This window comes from Sorex araneus, chromosome 6 (assembly GCF_027595985.1).
Source record: "Sorex araneus isolate mSorAra2 chromosome 6, mSorAra2.pri, whole genome shotgun sequence".
Lineage (NCBI taxonomy): Eukaryota > Metazoa > Chordata > Mammalia > Eulipotyphla > Soricidae > Sorex > Sorex araneus.
In genome coordinates this window covers 116,256,873-116,268,031 of record NC_073307.1, presented here as the reverse complement: position 1 = coordinate 116,268,031, position 11,159 = coordinate 116,256,873, and the positions used below count along the sequence as shown (strand labels likewise).

Below are 11,159 nucleotides of genomic sequence, written 5' to 3'. Positions count from 1 at the left end.
AGATCACTTAAAAGAGTTAAATGCAGTTAAAAAGATATCTAAATGGTATAAACTCTTATACCATTTAGATATCTTTTACATCTTATACCCAGTGTGTGGGTCAGGATAGGGAACTTATGGTATACTCAAAATGAGTGATTAAGGAGGATTTAATGAAGGATTTATTTATAGGGGTGTAGGCATAATGAAAGATAATTAAGCACCAACATTGAGAAATTGTTCCTACACACAGAACTGAACAATATAAGGAAAGGAGTTGTCAGATCCCAGAAGTAAAGCTTCAGCCATGAGGAAAGTCTTAGGAACTTTTTCAATAGATTAATACAGTCTCTGTCAAACCAAGTCCTGGAAAGGAGAGAATTAGGGAAATCTTTTGCAATCTTGTTCATTCTGCCCTCTGAGCTTCTTCCGGGATTTCCTATTGATCAAACTCACTAAAAAGTCAGAGGGTAAGAAAACTTGGTAAATGTTTTCTAAAGAGGTCATCCTCCAAGGGCATAGGCTGCTGGAGAATGGAAGAGATAAAATCAAGAGGGACAAAGAATAAAATATGTCTGCACAAAAATAGTACCAATTCTTATAGATGACTTCAAAGATAAACTTACAGAAGATCAATATTTGAGGTTCATTATAAGATACATAGGAGTTTACCAAATATAAAAATGACTATTAACATTTTAGGAAAAGAGATCACATATTTTAATAACCAGAAGGCATAAATAAATAGAGCATCTCTGTATGTTTAGGCCAGTGATTGTATTTAGCAGAGGCATATGAAACTTTTAGAGAGGTAAGCCTGAAAAATAAGAGAACATTTAGAGCCAGGTTATAAAGGTTCTAAGTACCACACTAGCACAATTGGATTCAATCTTATAGTTAATAAGATTCCATCTAAAGACTTTTTAGAAAGATAGGGTAGCATGAACATATTTACGTTAAGAAAAGGTTGATTTTACGATGGCTTGAATAGTGAATTCAAGCACTGAGAGGCAAAATTTGGGAGAGCATTTTCAATACCTTTGCAATAGCCTAAGCAAAATAAAAAGAAATGGCATTAAAATAGAGGCAATAATAATAAAGATAAAATTTTGAAGACAACTCCAGGCCTATTCTGAAGTTAAAAATAATTGAACTTGAGGATCTAATAACTATATGGAGTATTTTAGATGAGTATTAAATTTATAGTTTGAGAAATTTAATACTCACCTAGAGTATTAGATGGCAGATGATGGCACTATTAATTATGAGAGTGAACTCAAGAAGTCTAGGTTTGTAGGACACCACACACAGGTCAGTTTTACATACTTTGTGACTGTTTTTAAGTTCGTATTCATTGATATGTCTACCTGGCAAAAGACAGTAGTAGATGGCTAGAGCTCTGGAGCGAGACTTAGCACTGTAGCATTGTTCATTGATCTGCTGAGCAGGCACCAGTAATGTCTCCATTGTGAGACTTGTTGTTACTGCTTTTGGCATATCAAATATGCCACGGGTAGCTTGCCAGGCTCTGCCGTGCAGGCGGGATACTCTCGGTAGCTTGCTGGGCTCTCCGAGAGGGGCGGAGGAATCGAACTCGGGTCGGCCACATGCAAAGCAAAGCCCTATCCACTGTCCTTAGGAGTGAAAAAAAAAAGTTTTGGAAATAAGTTATTTTGGGGAACCTATCTAAAATATAGTCAACATACTTTTCTCAACCTCGGTAACTAACAAAAGAAAAAATATGACTCATCATAAAACTAAATAAACCACAATTAGAGTCAACTAATCTACTGCTGGGAAGTGTTCTTCAGTTGTCAGTAATCAGGAATTCAGCTTCAAGCCTATGTTCTTCCTTAAGCATGGATCTCACTTGCTTTTCTCTATTTTTCTTTGCTAATTTCCACTCTGGAGAAGCCCATATTCTCTCTTGAACATACGTATCTCCCTATCTCTTCCCTTACTTCTCTCTAAATAAGTTACAATAAAAACGTTTGTGCTTTCAGGGTTCAATTCCAAGCATTCAATATGGTTCCCAAGCACTGCGAAGAGTGGTTCCTGAGGGGCTTGAGCAATAGCACAGAGGGTAAGGCGTTTGCCTTGCACACGGCTGACTGGAGTTCGATTCCCAGCATCCCATATGGTCCCATGAGCACCGCCAGGGGTAATTCCTGAGTGGAGAGCCAGGGGTATCCCCTGTGCATTGCTGAGTGCAACCCAAAAAGAAGAAAAAAAAAAGTGGTTCCTGAGTTTAGAGCTAGGAACAACCTCTGAGCTTAGCTGGGTGTGACCCGCCCCTCAAAAAAAAAAAAAGTTTGTGTTTCACACAAACACAAGCACACACATGCATACATACACCACACACACACACATACACACAAATAATAGGAACTCATTGCTCAGAATTTCATGCAACTTTAAGCCTATTCTTTAACAAACAAACGAATAATCCTATTTGTTTGTTTACAATATTACCTCTTTACAATAGGCATGCACCCTAACCACTGTACTATCGCCCGAGCCCTGGTTTTTACCTATGTTAAATAGCATAGGTATAGGTCTCAACTTATTTTTGTATTTCCTTTTTATTTCAGACAACTGAAGGCTACTTTTCCTTAAATTTAAGCTTCTGCAACTCCAAGTTTCCCCTAGCAGTTTCATTCTATTGCATGAATTCTTGTCTCAGTAAATGCAGTTGTTCTTCACTGAAGCCATTTGGTAATACTGTGTGCATTAAAGAACATTCTTTTATGTATTTATTTTGGGGCATGCCTCCTAAGAAGTGCTCAGGAGACTAGGACCCTCCAGTTATTCTCTACCATCCAATTAATTGGTTGATTTAATGTAGAAGCTTGACAAAAAGGAAAGTGCCTCCCATAGAGGGAGGCTGGGGGGTGGAAGTGGGGGGTGATGGTGGGGAAACAGGGGACATTGCTGGTGGGAAATGTACACTGATGGAGGGATGGGTGCTGGATAATTGTTTGACTGAAACCCAATTATGAATAGCTTTGTAATGGTCTATCTCATGGATATTCAATTAAAAAAATTCTTTAAAAAGTAATGTGCAGTTCATGCCCAATTCAGTCAAATTAATCAAAGGCTAAATAAATAGTAGGACTCCTACAGTTAATAAAATAAAATAAAATAAAATAAAATAAAATAAAATAAAATAAAATAGTGTAAGAACTCGAGGATGCAATGCTGCTCTGGCCCTGTGGTGCTGGGGATACCCAGGCTTTCCTAGTGGTGCTGGGGACTTCCAAGATTGTACTTCAGATGTGTGTGTGTCTGTGTGGGGAAGAAGCTATGTGGTCCTAGAAATAGAACCAGGGTCAAATATATGCCTAGCATATATTTATATTTATATGCCTAGCATATAGCATATCCTGGCCCTATTAGATTATTAGATTATTTTTAAGCAAAATAGTTTTATTCAGCAAATATAAATGAAGAGAGAGATAACAGAAAAATCCTCTATAGTAAAATAAATAAATTATACATCCTGAGTTCAGAAGTGAGTGACACCCACAAAATGTATATGCCGTACTAAAGACAAAGAGTTGCACACTCAGTGTGGAGGGATGTGGGTGGCTCCAAGATGGAGTGTACACAAAGTATATCCACATAGGTGCATATTAAATATTTCATGGATGAATGGATGGAAGACAAAATCAATTATATTGAAATAGTGTTGATTTTGTTAGAAAGCTTATGTATATGTGTGTAAAAATATCACTTGTATCACTTTTCATTACGTTGATCTTCGATTTGCTTGAGTGGGCACCAGTAATGTCTCTATTTGTCGTTGTCGTGCTACTGTAGCCCAATGATATCTGCTCGCTCCAGGAACACGAAGAGCCTCAAACCATTTATTCTGGGTTCTGACAAGGAATTCTAACCATCTTGTTGGTAGGCAGCCACGCGGTCTTTTGACGTCCCGTGGGATCCATGGTAACAGCTCTAGTCCATAGGTCATCTCTGAATCGCATTACGTGTCCGGCCCATCTGATTTTTGATGTCTTGGCAAACGAGACAGTGTCCCTGATTCTTGAATGTCGACGGAGGTCTGAACTTCGGATTCCTTCTCTCACTTGAGTGAAACGTGATACTACAAGCATAGCTCTTTCGATTCCTCTTTGGGATACCCGGATAGCGTTCTCATCCTGTTTACATAGGGCCCAGGTCTCTGAGGCATATGTTAGTGCAGGAAGAACGGTGGAGTTGAAAAGATGTGCCCGGAGCCAGAGGTTCTTTGTCGTCTTAACCACTTCTTCAACTTTCTTGAGAATGCTCTCTTCCTCCTGCACAGTTCTGGCGCCAAGTTGTCCCTCATGTTGAGTTCTCGACCCAGGTACACATAAGTGCTGCATTTGGAGATGTTTGTTCCATTGAGAGCAAATAGAACATCAGGGACTAGTGCGTTTTTCACGAACATTCTTTTGCTGAGATTCAACTGCAGTCTGACTTTTCCACACTCACAGTCGAAGTCAGCCAGCATGTGAGCCACTTGGCTAATGTTTGGTGTTATGAGAATGATGTCATCAGAGAAGCTGAGGTGGTATAGTTGCTGACCATCTATCATCACTCCCATTCTTTCCCATTCCAGTCATTGCATGACATTCTCGAGGGTGGCACTGAAGAGTTTTGGTTGAAATGGTTTCACCCTGCTGAACCCCTCTCTTTACTTTGATAATCACTTTCTTGTAGAATGGTGAGATCCTGGTAGTAAATCTACAATACAGCTCGTAGAGGATCTTGATGTACTGAGTTTGAATGCCCTGTTTGGCTAGGGCTTCGATGACCACTTCAGTCTCAACAGAATCAAAGGCCTTCTTTAAATTTATGAACGTTAGACAAAGTGGCATCTTGAACTCTCGCGAAACTTCAGTGAGTTTGGTCACCATGTGGATATGGTCAATCATGCTGAATCCTTTTTGGAACCTGGCTTGCTCGCATGGTTGTCCTTCGTATGGTGTTCTGCCTATTCTATTCAGGATGACTCGAGTGAACAACTTGTAGATGATGGATAACAGGCAGATTGGGTGATAGTTGCCAATGTCATGGATGTCTCCCTTCTTGTACAACAGAACAGTACTGCTGGTTTTCCACTCGGATGGAACCTTGAATCTGGACAGGTATGAAGAGCCGAGCCAGTATGTTGATGAGCACTGGCGGCAGATTCTTCAGGTGTTCAAGTCTGACCTTGTCTGGACCAGGTGCTGTATGTGTCTTTACAGACAAAATGGCGTGTCAGATTTTGGAAGGGAGGACATTGAGAACAACATATCCATCCTTTGGAATTTGGTATGTGGGCGGGTGGACATGGCTGTCAAAGAGATCCAAGTAGAAGTCGTGAATAATCCTCTCCATTGCCCCTCTGGAAGATGTGATAGATTCATCAGGATGTCGGAGGGCAGTCATCTTGGTCTTGTAGTTGGCGAAGGACAACTACAAGGCGAGCCTTGCGAATACTTTTCCCAGCTTCTGCCGCTACTGCTGCTCTTCTCTCTTTGAGGTCTTCCTTTATCGCTTCTCTTCACAGCTTTGCAAGCTCGGACGTTAGCTTGTGGTTGCCTGAGATTTGTGCCAAACCACATTGACGAATGAGCTCGAGAGTTTCCGAAGACAGGCATCTGTTTGTGGCTTTCCCACTCTTGGCATTCTTCGTGCAGTCATGGAGGTGCTGAACCAGTCGATCGTATTCGTCAATGTTGTCTACGAGGGCATCTTCCCACATTGCCTCAATAGTGCCAAAGAGCTCCAAGTTGGCTGTCATTCTGGGAGTTCTCTTCTTAAACTTAAACTTTGCAGTCCTTTTTTCCTGCTCTGTAAACTAGAATTTTGCACGAAGGAGATGGTGGTCCGATCCCATTTGGAATTTTGGGACAACAGTGACATCGATCAAGCAAAACCTTCGATTGAATAAGATGTGGTCAATTTTTTTGTGGAACTGTCCACTGGGAGACTCCCAAATCTAACATTTAGATTAGGCCTTCTGGAACTGTGAGTTACCATGGATGGTCTTGGTCGACATGATGAACTCAGACAGTCTCTCAACCTGTTCTTTCCATTCTAGGCCATGGGTCACAATGTGGAGTTCTTCAGGCTACTTTCTAGGTCCTATCTTGGCATTAAAATCACCAACAATGATCTTGTAGATGTGGTAGACCTATATCTACATATTGTAGATGTAGGTGTGGTCTTCTTTATAAAACTTCTCCAGCTCCATGTAGAACCTCTCAATTTATTCTTCATCGTACTTGGATGTTGGTGCATAGACAACGAAGATAGAAACTGCCAGCAGTGAACCAAATCTATTCAAGCGTAATCGTCCGATTCGGGTTGTTAGGCATTCGAATGAATAAATGCTCATGGCCAGGTTCCTGTTTACAAGAACACCAATATCACCGATGCCTCTGTTGTCACATGTTCTGAGGAACAGTTAGGAACAGTTCTTCTCCAGTGTCGAAAATGGTGTGATGTGATCGATGCCTTCTTGTTTTGGTCAGATCAATGATGTCGTACTTGATCTCCTGCACTTGCACCATCAGGTCATCGATGGGTGCTTCTGATGCCAGCGTACATGCGTTGAATGTACAGACAGTCATTTTAGTCTTTGTTTTGGCAGTCTAGTTCATCCCTGAGATTTTATCAGTCTCTCTTGCTCATCCTTCTTAACGCTGCCGTATTGGGGCTCTTTTGGTGTCAGGCAAATGAGGCCCATTGTTGCTACTATTTTTGGCATATTGAATACTCCACTACCCAGCCACAGCCACACTCCAAGACGTTTTCTGGACACTCGGGCGGAACCTCACGCATGAGTGAAGCCCCACAGAACCAGGTAAAGCAGAACTTTTCGACCTTGGACTCCAGGCTCAATGAGACCCAGAAACAAAATCCTTTGTCTGCCTCCTCCAATCTCCAGTGCTCCAGGGATCAAACCCAGATGCCCTGCCCTACCAGAGCCAGATAAATACCTCACTGGCAGACTTCCACTACCCAGCCACCGCCACACTCCAGGCCATTTTCCAACACAGCATAAGACACTTAGTACCCATTTTCCATAATTTCCGCACCATATTTGATGGGGTTCAAATATGGCGTGAACCATGGGAACAGTAGGGCAATTGGAGGCCGCCCTAAAAGCCTCCGTCCATCTCGGAGACCCTGGCAAGCTACCGAGAGTACCCCGCTTATATAAAAAATATAACCAAAGTAAAATTAAATGTTGATTTTTATGAGTAAAAGATCTAGACAACTACCAGTTTCTCTTTTGTATCTCATCTAAAAACTGAAATAGTTTTCTTCCACTTTCTGTTTTTTTCTATTTCTGAGCCTCCCAAGTGATGTTCAGGAGGCCATGGTTCAAACTGGAAATTCCTGGTCAACTGGGTAAGTGGTTCAATGCCCCGGCCCAAGGATGCAATGCAGAGATTACCTGGGCGGGGGCCACTCTGATGGTGTTCAGGGGCCTCTAAGGCCACACCAAGCATGTTGTGTGGTCTGATAGGATAGCACCTGGTAATGCCTGGGGTACTATGCAGTGTCGGGAGTCACACTGGGTTAGGCGCATGCTAGGTACGTACCCTAAGCACTCTACACTCTCCTGAGCCCTGGTTTATAGCTATGCTAAATAACATAGGTATAGGGTTTTTTATACTTCCTTCTTTTGTCTCAGAATAATTATTTTAAATGTTATAACTATAGTTCTAATTATGGTAATACCAACAACGGTCTATTGTTCACTACATATAATGAGGGAAAGCCATTTTTTCACTTTGAAATTTATAAATAATCAATGTGTAACTTTTTGCACCTACTAAAGATCATAAATGTATTTAAAAGGCTTGATTTTTTAAATTCTCTTTTCAAAATTTTATTCAAAATAACCTAAGGAAAAAAAATATCCTGCTTTGGTTGTTGTCCTTGTGAAATTTGGAATGAGTCATTAGTATACTATATTACCATGTCTCTTCCCTATTTTGATCTAATGTAGTTTCTTGGTCTTCAAAGAATATTATCAATGCTGCACTTCTAGTCACTCATCCTCGTGTAAGAAATGGAAGGATTTATTTCCAACTTCTGTCTTTCTAAGAATAAAATGTATACATATGCAGTGAATGAAGAACCAGACCTCAGGTTAAATCAGTCATTCACCCACCATATGACCTCTGGTAAACAGACCCTATCTTTAAATGACTTAAAGGCAATAAGACGATACCAATTTTCTAAAGGTGTTTGACATTCACCCTTTCATTGAATATTTACTGTAATTATTTATGTCTCTTTCCAGAAAGGTATCCATATAATAATCATATAATCCACATAATCCATATATAGTGACCTATATATTTTTCTCGATATAGCACAGTAACAGTTGCCAGTAGAATAAATAAAGAATTGTCACATACACAATTTTTCTTCTCTAATTTTTATGTTATAAAATTCTTCTTTAATTCATATAAAGATCACAATATGGTTTTATTTTTTGTGGGGAAGGAGGTTGTTTGGGGCCATGCCCAGTAGTGCTCAAGGGGACCATTCAGTACTGGGTATTGAACCCAGGCCTCCCTTGTACAAGGTGTGCACTTTGGTTCATTGAGCTCTCTCTGAGCCTTCTTGTTTTTTAATATATATTTTTATATAGGCATGATATTATATAATTTATAATGAACATAGTCATAATTGAAATTAAAATAAAGAAGTAGCTTAAAACAGATTGTTGAATCAGAATACATAATGCCATTTCAATATCTCATAATACAGGATACCTAAATATAAAATACTGAATAAGTATTTTGTATTATTCTAAGAAATGGTTAGCAAAACCTAATATGAATGTTTTGGTTATTTTCTTATGACACAACTGGGTGAAAAGCAGAACTACACAGAAGTTTCATAACAAATTCCAAACCACATTAGACTTGTCTGTTGTCAGGTTTTGTTACATTCCCCCTAACTCAACCCAGACTCCCTGAAGTTGGCAAACAGGGCAAAGTTTGAGTCAAACCACTCCCGCCCTTCCTTTGAGCTTTCATGATGCAGTTAGAATTCTGGAAGAAACTGCAGCTTTGTTTTGTTGTTTTCCTCTCCAGACATAGCAAGTCTGTCATTTTTGGTGTTTATTCAAATTTCGAACTTCACCCAACAAGTAAGACATTTATTAAGAAGCAAAGAAAAGATAGGGCAGGAGAATCTCAAATCTCTATTTCAATGAGAATAAGGTGTTGATTTAGTAAGATTCCCTGGGAAAGGTAGCAAGTTAGAAAGACAGAAGCAGGGTATGGACAAAGGGAGGGTCAGAGGTGAGGGAGGTACCAAAGAGAAACACTTGTCACAACCATGAATTTAAGATTAATCCAGGGGCTAGAGCAATAGCACAGTGGGTAGGGCATTTGCCTTGCACACGCCGACTCAGATTTAATTCCCAACATCCCATATGGTCCCCCAAGCACCGCCAGGAGTAATTCCTAAGTACATGAACCAGGAGTAACCCCTGTGCATTGCTAGGTGAGACCCAAAAAGAAAAAAAAAGATTAATCCAATTCTCTGGTTCTGAGATTGGAGAAAACAATTTGGTTGGCTTAATAATGTTCATTTGTCTAAAGGCTGGTTGCATGTCTAAAGCAGATTGTATTTATGAATGAATATTGAAAGGAGGCAGAGAACACTTACTCTTAAAAATAAATCTGACACTGCCCCCCAACCCAATATTGTAATATTAGCTTGGTTGCTTAATTCTATCATGTATACTTTCCTATTTAGCTATTCTAATAAATAACAAATGGAAAATTTATGTCTCAATTTTTCATTCATTTTCTATGTAATGGCTGAGCACAGCCATGCTCTCCACATGTTTGGACAAGCCTCACGCATGAACGAATTGGCAGAAGAACCCAGGTGTGCGGGACCTGGGGCTGAAATCTCCAAGCCTGCTCGGATTGGGACTGGGCCTCTTCCACCCAGATCCCCCATTTTCCAGTAGCTAGGCAGTCACACCACAAACTTCCCCTGGTGCCGTGTAATTCCATCAATGACCAATGTACAAAGACTATAAAACCAAGCTCCAGGACATCTTATAGCCTAGTTCTCCCTCTCAGAGAACGTGGCAAGCTACCGAGAGTTTCCTGCTTACATGGGAGAGACTGGCAAACTCCCCGTAGTGTATTCACATGCCAAAACCAGTAACAATGATGGGTCTCATTCCCCTGACCCTGAAAGAGCCTCCAATGCGGCACTATTGGGAAGGATGAGTAAAGAGAAGCTTCTAAAATTTCAGGGCTAGGACAAATGGAGACGTTACTGAGACCGCTCAAAAAAATCGACATTCCACGGAATGATGATGATGATGATTTCTATATAATAGTCAACATTTGCTGGATACTAACTTATTTTTAGGCACTGTGCTAAGTTGTTTATATATCTTTTATGTTGGATAAAATTGGGTTGTCCTTGCTCCTCCCACAGGGAACTAGGTTTATTGAGCTACTCCCACAACAGTGCCCCTGAGGCACACCCAATTCCATCAAGCACTAATAATCCTATATTGCTTTTCTCTTTCCTTATGTCATGTGCATGGCTTAGCAATGTCCTTTTTGTTTAGACACAGGAAGACAGTTCATGCTATGCTTTGTAATATGGAAATTAATTGAATCTAAATAATATTTACTCCTGGGAATCTATCATATCCTGACTTAAGCCTCAGTTGCCTTTACTTCCTAACAATCCCAAAAGGTGCATCCCGATAAAGGGACTAGATGGACGCAGGGCAAGCTGTAAGCTGCCCTGGTATTAAAAGGGGACAAGCTAAGCAACACAAGTATAATAAGTTAAGAGCATGGTCATGGGACAAACTCGCCATGACCCAAAAATAAGTAACTGAGGTCAGGAAATATTAGCCTAGCCTGAAGACTGTAGTCTGGGATATATAACGAGATGTCCCCAGGAAGAGTGAACCTTTAAGCCTAGCATATATCTTACTGGGTTCATGCAAAATGACTAGAAATATTAAAAGAAGTCAATTTACTATGATTGACTAAATGGATTACTAACTGAGGAAAGGAGAAAACAATGTGCCCTAGATGGAATCCCACCCTTGAGCATATCTCCTAGTAATCTGTAGTGCTGAACCCTCAGATGAGATTTTGTCCTTGAGATAATCCCCTAGAACTTCTTCTGAAGGA

The 11,159-nt window shown here is 40.3% G+C and overlaps 1 pseudogene; it reads right to left on the bottom strand.

Annotated features, from left to right (window-relative positions):
* Positions 1-4,754: 4,754 nt before the first annotated feature.
* Positions 4,755-6,584, bottom strand: LOC129405823 (uncharacterized; annotated as a pseudogene).
* Positions 6,585-11,159: the final 4,575 nt, after the last annotated feature.